This window comes from Humulus lupulus, chromosome 5 (genome assembly GCF_963169125.1).
Source record: "Humulus lupulus chromosome 5, drHumLupu1.1, whole genome shotgun sequence".
Classification (NCBI taxonomy): Eukaryota; Viridiplantae; Streptophyta; class Magnoliopsida; order Rosales; family Cannabaceae; genus Humulus; species Humulus lupulus.
The window spans coordinates 186222610-186233973 of record NC_084797.1 but is presented as its reverse complement, the minus strand read 5'-3'; the positions used below and the strand labels follow the sequence as shown (position 1 = coordinate 186233973).

Here is an 11364-nt window from a genome sequence, read left to right as displayed (position 1 = left end):
CCGTACTCTTGGTTAATACGTATATTCCGTACCTATACGTATACCACATACCTAGTGGATGCTTTCACTTTTCCACGATGTTTTGCTAAGCATTACATTACTTGAAGTATGCCCCGTTGGTGGCTCCTACCCTAATAAATAGGGAAGGGCTGCGTCAGTGAGACATATATTTTAAAGAGGTTTAAGGAAGGATAACCTTGCAAGTTGGTTTAGGGGTGCAAGGTGCAAGGGACTTTATGCGGTTGGGTTACAACTACCTGGTGCGAGGCACCTACTTCTCGCATCATGTCACCTTAGGCGCGGTATGCTCCTGTTGTAAGGCACCTTCCCAGGTGCAAGGTGCACCTCTGGCGCGAGACCTCCCATGGGCGCAAGGCGCTCCCTGCATGTGAAGCATTGTTGTGGTGCGAGATGCCACTTGGGAGCGAGGTGCTACCCCATGAGCGAAACACATTTGTGCGCAAGGCGCGCTCCTGGAATGAGGCACCATCTAGGCATGAGGTGTGCTCCTGGTGCAAGGCTCTCCCTACATGTGAAGCGATCTCTTGGCGCGAGGTGCTACCCCAGGCGTGAAGCACCTCCTCCTTACAAGGCACCACCCTTGGTGCGAGGCAGTGACCCGTGTGGCGTCTCTTTTCCTTAGTGTGAACTAATTGGCTCGTGAGGCGTGATCCTTTCTTGGCTCGAGCTTCCTTCATTTGCGAGGCCCCTTCCTTGGCAAAAGCGAGGGATATTGTGAAGAACCTTGCAACATGGTCTCAGCCAGGTACTTCGTCGTAGGAGGCGAGTCTCAAGTTTTGGCCTTATGAGGTATTTAGTGACAAGGAGGTCGCCTCTGGCGTGTGCTGAATTCTTGGTTTTCACAAAAATTATTTAGGTACCATAGATTAGTTTTTGGGAGGTTTTAGACTATGATTTTGTGTGTTGAAAGTAATTGTATAATGATTTAAATATTTACACATTAATATTTATATCTCTATCCCATAGTTTTCATCATTATTTTTGCCTACTGCAAAAATATCATCCAGATATGTGGCTCAATATTTTAACATCCTTACTCCCTTAGTTTAGCCGATAATTGCTTGATTTCATCATTTTTAATTTAAATGCCTTTTTCAAAGTTTTTGATCAAATCCTCGAGATCAGGATTTTTCTTTTTTAAGAAATTATTATTACTGAACATTAAGCGATTATTAGCGCAAGCTTTCACCCATTGAGAATACAACTTTTTGTTAGTGTATTTCAATGATAGTTCATCTAGGTCTATCTCACTAGAATCAAAATCTATTACAACATCTTGAGACACATTGTTTAGACACACATTGTTATAAGAAAAATGTGAATTTGACATAATAAAGATTAAAACAACATTACAAACAGCCTCTTCATTGCTACTATCAAATTAATTATCACTCCATGTAACAGTCATACCTCTCTTACTTTTTTTTTTCAAGGTATTGACACATTTGGATTGAATGTGTCCATAGTCACCACATTCCCAGCATTGAATCCCTTTCTTTATGTTAGCATTAAAAGGTTTAGATGACGCATTACCTTTGAAGGGTTTGAAACTACCCTTTTTGTTACCAATTTTCTTCATGTATTTTTTTAAGTTCTTTAATAGCAATGTCATCTTAACATCTTCTTCATCCAAACTCTCCTCCTTTTTATCTTTCTAACTCATCTTTTGATTGAGTTCAAATAACTGAAAAGATCCCATTAGTTGATCAACTTTTAGGGTATTTAGATTGTTCACTTCCTCCAACGCAATGATCCTTCCTTAAAACCTACGAGGCAAGGCTCTAATGATTTTTCTAACCAAAACAAAGTTATATAATTTTTCTTCTTGCACAAAATATTAATTTTTCTTCTGGCACGTGACTCATTGTGTGACATGTCCATACATACATGTAATTTAAGCCCCAAACAATATGTTTTCAAATCTCTATCTAGCTTTCAAGATCATAAGTTTTCTCCAAGAAATTCATAAAGAAAGTGCTTGTCTTTGTGAATTTCAAGGCTTTTTCAATCACAATTCCCTTTCCTGCTAGAGAAAGCCTCAAGCATCTATCAAGGGCTAGGAAATAAAGAATTTGGACAATGATACATCTCATGTGTTATGCCTTGGTTTTGGTTCTCATCAACAAAGGATTCAAGTGGTGTTCTACCTAGGGTTTGAAGCTTGCAAGAAGACCCAATAGTTTGTTCTACAAGTAGGGTTTGCATCATTCTATCATAATCTTTTATTGGAATCTGTCAAGGATAATTGTGTGTAGATTCTTATTATTGTGGTGGTATAATCTCACTCTCTACCAACACTTAATCTATACTCACCGGGAAAATCAAGCGTGTAGGAATTGTAATTTATGCGCTCCACGACTTGAAATGGTCCATCGCCCCTTGGAAGCAATTTTGAACGTCTTTGCTATTGGACCATAAAGTGGGTATGTTTCAAATATTTATACTCGCAAGCACACAATAATATTTAAGACAAGAAAATAAAGATATTTAATACAAGAAAAGTAAACAAATTATGATGTGTAAACAAGTTGTAAGAGAAAGACTATAGAGATACTATAATCCACAAAATGTAAGTTTAATAATATTTGTTAGTATATTGATTCCAAAGTTTATTGATAGTGGAAATAAATCAAATTATCACATTCAAAATAGACTTATAGTTTAAGAACAAATTATTTCCAAGAAAGATATGATTTTTCTTCACTTTTCAAAAATATAAGTTCAAAGTATTTAATGTGAATTAACTTAATGAAAAAAAAATCAAATAACATTATTTATAAGGCAAAACATAATATTTTTGTTGTAAGCATTGGATGTGTACAATTTAATGACACACCTTAATCAAAGAATATTATGATTTTGCAAGATGAAGAACAAAGTGTAATATTATCTTAAAATAAAAAACTGCAAGATATTAAAGATGAAAGACATATATGAAGAAGAAAAATTCCATAAAATTTGTTGCATTACGAGAAAAATCAACATAAAAAATAAATACTATCTAGTTACAAGTTGTTTCATCATAATCTTAATAAGCTTATGAAAAAGATTAGAAGCTCATAACTAGAATAGAAAATACAAACCAAAAATTACAACCATAACTAGGAAAATTTGGAGGAGAACCCTCAAATTGTTCCTCTAAAAACACATATATTATTAACCAAAAAGAAGAAAAAGATGAAGAGAATAGAGTGGTCTTGAAAATGTGGTAATTATGTAGTGTAACCCCCCTCCTCCTCAAAAAATGGTTTTCCAATTCCTTATTTATAGCAAAAAATAAAGTGTTAAAATAATCAGTTTAAATTAATTAAATTGATTAAATTAATTAAATTAAATTTTAAATGAAGAATAATATGACATAATTAGTGTAAAAGGATGTCTTGAGCCATGTGAAGGTGAATTTTGGGGTGTAATGGATTTTGTAGTGAAATATGTAGAAAAGTTGGGTAAAAAAATAACATTTTTGGACATTGTGGGACAAGGAGACATTGTTGGGCTCAAGAAAATTGGAGGCAGGCATGGGCCTGGGGAAATGAGAAGCTGGAGGAAGGCCTTGGCATCATGGGTCTGGTGCTGGTGCAGAAAAGCCCAAGCACAAGGGGCTGGCTGGGAAGGCGAGCCTAAGAGCAGGTGTGGGCCTGGCTGGGCCGTGGAGCTGCTTGGGTAAGGAAGGCATAATTTGCAACAAAGACATTTTTTTATTTCTTTTGTTGATAATGCCACTATGTTTTCTTCCTTTTTTAAGCTTTTCAAACACCAAAAATACAACATATTTCCTACCAAATAAAAAAAAATTAAATCATAATCAAATATTTTTAATTATAAAATAAATCATATTAATTCTTTGAAAATATTAATTAAAACTTAATTTAATTTTTCATTTAAGATCACTAACAATACATTTTTTTTTTATTTCTAACTAAACAACACTAATTTAAATAATTAAGCTTCATCATTTTATAACACAATAACTATAGAAAACAAAAAAATCTATAGAATTAAAATAAACCCAATAAATTCAAAATTACTTAAAAACATAATAAATCAATTAAAAACTCAAGAAATAAGCAACAATTAGAAAATAAAATGTCGAAAAATTACTTTATTTTGTAGAGTTATCATTTTCTCTGGAAAACGCTCTTTCCTCATATATAACCACACTGATTAATGCCCAAAATGTGACATCCACTAACGGTGGTTGTAGTATAGATGGACGGTCGATTCCACAAGGAGGTAACTAAGAACAAAAATATTAGTGGAAAAATAAACACAAAAAGTTAGTGAAAAGTAAGGGAAATGGATTTATGATTTATTGTTTGAGAATTTGATGGTAAAATAAAGCAAATAAAAATAAGATGTAATCCAAGATTAGAGAATAGAAAGGTATCAAGAGTCACCCATTTGTATTGTTAGCTATTTAGATCTTTGCTTCATAAAATTTACACAAACAAATAGTTCACATCCAAACTACTTATTTGGAGGATTTAACATTAAAGTGCATGCTTGTTTCACAACAATATGTGTAACGACCCGGATTTTCAAGACTCGATAATGCGGAAATATAAATGTTTTCATTTAACAAAATGTCTCAAAAACCCATAGAAAAAAAACTTTTTAAAAAGTCGTATGGCCATACTTAACATTTAGTTACAAACATGTTTTACAAAGATTAGAGTGAGCCTAGTTTAGGAAAATTACACAACATTTCCAAAAATAAAAAGGCTTCCCAAAAGGTCGGTCCACATGTACATTTGCAAGGAAGACTCCAGCGCTCACTGCTCTGTCTTGCCCTTGCTCTTACCTACAACATGAAACAACTAGGTAAGCGAAAACGCTTAGTAAGATCAACTTTCAAACAAAGCATGTAGAGAATTAGGGTTCCGGACCCATCCGGACCCTACACAATCAATTTCAAGAATGCTAAAGCGTCCTGGCAAACTTATGGTCATGCCTGATAACCAAGAATAAATTAATTCATAACCAGATAAAAATCCTGCACTTAGAAAAATCCCAGAACAAGCAGATATATTATATCACAACTATATCTTATCAACAATTATATCCCTGTACTCAGAAAATCCCAGAGCAAGCAGATATATTATATCACAACATAATTCGAGACCAACGCTCGACAATTTCCAACAATTCATGCGTAACGCGCCCTCCAACATAATTGCTAATCTGTAAAAGAGAACCGAGTCCCCACACTAAGATCTAGCCAATAAATATTCTCATCAAGGGTAACTATCGTGTTACCTAGGGCATCGCTACTTATTCAAGAGTGTAATCCAATTTACACGGTTTTACGGAGACTTCTATGTTAATCAGTGGTGCTGGTGAGCAGCTGCCCCTAGGGTGTTCAACCTCACTCAATCTTGGCAACCCCTAGTATCTCTAGGCACTCTCACGGAATGGCCAATATTCACGGCTGCTATCCGGGAATAACTTATCAGAGCACTTGCTCGGATTCTAACCGTCCAATGATTAAGTAAGCATGAGGGCCCCTAGGTCCCATTTATCTTGGAGCCCCTAGGTTTAACCAGCTTATCCTCATCTCATGGCCACTCGTCTCGGTAATGAACCGGACATAAATAAAATCAAGCAGTGTGACGGGGATCAACCGTCTAGGATATGACGGACTTCTACCGTTCATATTTTCTAAATCAGCACTCACTAGACTAACGTCTCTAAGCAACTTTCTATGACAGCCTATGTATATGCATGTATCCCTATACTAACATACAAGACAATAATCATTTCATGTTGCAGCCATACAATATAAGTTGACTTACTTGGAGTCCTTAGCGCTCAGCAAGTTTTCACCCTCCAACGTTCAGTCCAGTTACGCTTAGCCAATACTGTTGTTATCCATACAGTATACTCGGATTAATTATGGCACTCATAATTCATTATTATTATTTTGGGCAGTTTGGTCATTTTAATAAAAGTCATTTGTAAGGATTTACAATCCTTATTTGGTTTTAAACCTATTAAGGAAAGTTATACAAAATATTCGAGACTAAACCCTAAGTCTCGGGGAGACCTATCCTAAGGTCTCGATACCTAGGCTCGGGTATCACAATGGTATTTCCCACAATCCGCTAAAAATCTTATTCTTTCAAGGTATCGCTATTAACCCGCACTTTCGACTAGTCGGTTAAAATATGTAAGATTTTAGCCGGTATTATATCCAGAAAATACAAATAAATTCCTTAATTATTTTTAAAGAAAATAAACTCTTTAAATTTTCCTTTTATTTTTCTTAAGGTTTTAATATCTAAAAACCGTTTTAAGAAAATTGCCTAATTTGTCTTAATTAGGAAAACCGTTATAAATTTCTCATCTTGACTAATTAATTTTCCAAAAGCAATTAATCATTTTTACTTACTAGGAAAATAATTTATTTAATTATTTTCTCAAAATATAGGGTTTTAAACCCTCTTTTAATTTATTAACTATTAATAAATTAAATCTCTTATTTTTAGAAAGAATAAAAACTCTTTAATAAAAATAATTCATTTAAACTCAAAGGGTAAATTTTAGTGAAAATATGATTTCAAGACTTACCATTTTATATCTTGAAATAAGCAAAATTTTACTTTTTACCTTATGTTCCAAAATCTCATTTTTACACTAAGTGTGAAAAACCTAATTTTCACATTTTTAACTACATACTTCGTTAGTTCATAACTTGAAATTTACTTACCCAATTGTTACCAAAATTTCCCAATTCCATTTTTGTTATGCCATTTAGGTCTTTGTAATATCTTAGGTCAAAATGAGCATTTTTGATTGGTGAAATCATTTTCCAACAATGAGGTAAAAATGACCTTATTTTCAAGTCCTTATTTTTTTCCAAACTTTGACAGTTAATAACTTTCAAACCGTTTAATATTTTCTTACCCAATTTTACAGTGGACTAATAGGTTATGCCAGAAATATGTCCACACAATTTTAGAAAAAACTGGGTTCATTTGCCCTATACAGTGGCTGTCCAAACTTGGTTCCGAAAATAAGAATACGAAAAAACAGTTTTTTACCTAATCTTTGAAATAGCATAACTTACTCATTTCTAAACGTTTTTTAGTGTTTCAAAAGCTCAATTTTATGTACTCAATCTCAAAAACATCACAGTACAATTTAATTTTACAAAAACAATATACAGTGGCTGCTTGACCCCTTGGAAGTCACAGCTCAAAACATGTTTTGTTTTAGGGTATCCTACAAAACCCTTGGGGGTTTTGGTTCCCATTTTCAAAAATCAATACACATGCATCATAAAAATTATTAAACAACTACCATAACCTTATTACATCACCAACAAGAAACTTTAAGCATTAGATATACAAAATAATGCTTAAAACTAAAAACCCTACAACAAACTCATCAAAAGTAAACTTTTTACCTCTTTGGTGTTCTTGCTTAAGGTTTGGACCTTCCTATAAGCTTTGACTCCTTCAAAACCTTTCAAAAACCCTAACAAACTTCCCCCAACAACATAGTCAATTAGCTATTTGAAACTCTATGCTTAAAACTTTACAAAAACCTAGATTAGTGAAAGTTTACCTTAGGGAAAATACTTCCTAGACCAAGACTTAGCCTCCAAGTTTTCCTTGGTGTTCTTGAGGTTGAATATTGAGAGAACACTTTGAATGGTCTTAAAAAATCAGATGAGAGTGAATGAGAGAGGGAGAGTGGTCGGATTTGGGGGTTAGAATGGCTCACACAACTCTTCAAAATATCACAAAACACTTGAGTGCTTTTCTACCCACTTGCCCACTTGACTTCTTAATTAAAATGGGAGTTAAACTTTATAAAATTGGGTTCACACCACTCTAAAACACCACATGGCCGGCCACCCTTTGCCATATATGATCATTTCATTATTTTTTAATTTTTTTTTTTATTAAAGGCTAATAAAGGTTTCATAAGAAGAAAAGTCCAAATTGGCTTTTGACACCTTTTTTTTTCACTCTTATTAAGTTTTAATCACCAAACTTAACATTAATTAATTAAATTAAATGTCTCTCACATTTAATTTAATTAATCACATAGTAAAATTTAACCTAAGGTCCATTCATGGAATAAAATTCCCCATTTCGGTAAAATTAGGCATTTAACACAAAATGCCCTAAAATTTCCATTTTCTTTTAGGTTTATTATTTTTGACCAAACTTTAACTTTTATGAATGTATTTTATGCCCAAAATATAATTGCCATGATTTTTCATTTTATTTTCCGAGATTTTTACCCGATCAGGGTTTTTGTGTCGGTCTAGGACCGAAAGTCTTATCTTGACTTTTAAAATCACAAAATTCGTATTTTGGCTAGCAATAACTCATGGAATACTTACAAACAAAATATAATATTATTTAAAATAATATTCTTAACCCGGGGGAAAAATCCCGACCCGAGTCGTTTAAAGGTACCCGAAAATGCAGGACGTTACAATATGTTTGAGCAAATATGTTCTTACTTTGGAAACAATATGTTATTCTTATGAAAAGTCTAAGAATGACACTATACCATTAGGCCATAATGCAATAAAAGATTGAACATAAAACTAAGCATCAATATTATATATACTAATTTTAAATACATAGAAAAAACATGACTAATTCTATATATAATATTAGCAACAATAAGTAAAGATTAAGAAGATGATAGAATAACATAAATACTCAAATGTATAAACTTTAAAGACACATATATTGAATCATAAATATAAATAACATCACTTTGCATATGGGATCATCTCTAACCTTTTAAGGAAGATTATGCCATTATGCACATCATTCTCACGAAAATTCTAAAAAGAAACATGAGAAGTAAAGTGAGAGAAAATTTTGTTATAGTTTTTCTACTCCAAAAATTACATACCAAAACTAAGAAAATAAGCTCCTACTTATAGAGTCTAAAGGGGTTAAAAACATAATTTAACAAAATTTTAGGTTTACAAAAGAAAACTAAAATATTATTAATAAAATCTGATTTAAAAATCATAATTATTATTATTAATATTAGTTTTAGACTTTAGTGTTATTATTATCACTATTATATAGACTAATGCTTCAGGTGGCATGGGTAGGAGGCTTGAGGCGCCCACAAAGCAGTTGCAACAACTTAGGTGAGCAGTGGCAGGGGCTGGTAGGCGGCTGGCCAATGGTGGAGCGCCATCTGGCATGACTGGTAGGTGCAAAGAGTTGGCAGGCGGGTCTGGGTCGCACGCGGGGCTCCAGCAAAGTGAGGGGTGTGTGGCGCTCCTGTGGCTGCTATAGGCAGGCAGAACTGGGGTCTTTGTACCGAATTATGGGCTAATTCTCTTAAAAAATGCCACAATTTCAACCATTTTTTAATTTTTAATTCTTTCTTTTCTTTTGTGCCAAAATGCTATTTATTCCTGAAAAATTGAACACAAATTAAATTAAAATTAATATTTTCAATTATGAAAATATATTACAATAAATCCGTGAAAATATTAATTAAAAATTAATTTATTTTAAACTTTAAGACTATTTAAAATGAAATTTTAGAGCACTAATCACACACCCAATTTCCTGGTTCGAAAATAACTTTCTTGCAACCTTTGTTTGCTTGCTGGATGTATTATTGGGCGCACCTTTCAAGATTTTCCCTTATTTTATCATGAATTTGCCTCACAATATCAGCTTTCTTTTTGCCATCTAAGTTGACACACTCACCCAAAGGTAAAGGAGTTAAATCCAAATGTGTTAGTGGTTTAAAACCATAAACAACTTCAAAAGGTGAAAACTTAGTTGCTGTATTCACACTACGATTGTAAGAAAATTCAACATGAGGTAAACAATCCTCCTAAGATTTCAAATTCTTTTGAATGATAGCATGCAAAAAAGTTGACAAAGTCCTATTACGACTTCAATTTTCCCATTAGTTTGGGGATGAGAAGTTGTATCAAATAACAACTTTGTTCCCAATTTTCCCCACAATGTTTTCAAAAAATAACTAAAGAATTTTGCATCCCTATTAGATACAAGGTTTCGCGGAATGTCATGCAATCTAACAATCTCCCTAAAGAATAAATTAGAAATTTTTGATATGCATCATCAGTTTTATGACATGCAATGAAGTGTGCCATTTTGGAAAATCGATCAACAACTACAAAAATTGAATCTCTCCCCCTCTATGTCCTAGGCAAACCTAAAACAAAATCCATAGACATATTTGTAGGAAATACATATTACAAGATCTTGTTTATTTTCATGTAATTCACATGTTATCAAACAAACGAAAAAATTCCTAGAACATGTGCCTATGAAATTGACATAAACAAGGAGTAAAGTTATTAGAAACATACATTGCACAACGGAATTGGAACAACTCCTTCATTCAGATTCTCTAACCCTTGAACCCTGGTAGTAGAAGAGTATAATCAAGAACCTGAACTGGATCAGCAACACAGTCTTCCTCACCAAGCCTTTGATGAACTAGTGTGGGCTTGTTCTCAACACGTGAGATAGAAATCTAGAAGAGAAGAAGAGAGAGTGGCTAGAAGAGTGTAATTCTAGGGTTTTCTATGATTGAGTACTTATCGAAACTTGTCTTGTGAAAACCTTAGCTATATTCTATTTATAGACACATCTATTGGTTTAATTTTTTAATTAAAAAAATAAAATGTAAATAAAGCCCTATTATGGCTGGCCCACACCATGTGGGTTGGGCTCATGATGTGTGCCTTAAATTTAATGTCCAATAGACTCAAATTCAATACCATTTTATTTATTTCTTTTATAAATAATTAATTGAATAATTAAATCCTTATTCAAATTAACTATTTATAATCTGAACCTTGATTTAAATTATTTAACAATTTAACAGCAATTTGTTATAATTAATAAAATTTCCCAATATTATATTTTATTCTCTAAATCACATATCTCTGCAAAAATTTCTAAAATTAACCTAATCAACTTTAAAAATCCTAATTGATAATTAAATCAATTAATTGAGACATTCTATATGATTTATTCAAAGGTGATGTGGGGACCGTTGATCCATGAAATCAAGCTCCAATAAGTTACCATGAATTTATTTACGAATAATTTCACTACCTTATTAATTCCTTGTGACTCAACTATAAACTCGGAATTTCATTCTTGAATTCACAGAACGCTTTACACCAAATGTAAATACATTATCCACCATTACAACCATTGTCGTCATTGAACCCTATATAGATGATCTACTAATGAGATGAGTGTTAATTATCGTTTTACCCCTCATTTGTATTTTATCCTTAAATACCACTAAGTTCCTTGTAGATGATATTTCTGTAAACTTAATTATAGAAATGAGATCTCTATCATT

The 11364-nt window shown here is 32.9% G+C and overlaps 1 long non-coding RNA gene across 1 annotated transcript; it reads right to left on the bottom strand.

The window, feature by feature from the left end:
* Nucleotides 1-4576: 4576 nt before the first annotated feature.
* LOC133833881 (uncharacterized) lies at nt 4577-8152 on the bottom strand. Its single transcript, XR_009893190.1, has 3 exons — nt 7588-8152; nt 7427-7505; nt 4577-4822 (listed from the first exon to the last, which is right to left on the bottom strand). It is a non-coding gene; the product is annotated as an uncharacterized LOC133833881 (long non-coding RNA).
* Between the last annotated feature and the right edge of the window lie 3212 nt (nt 8153-11364).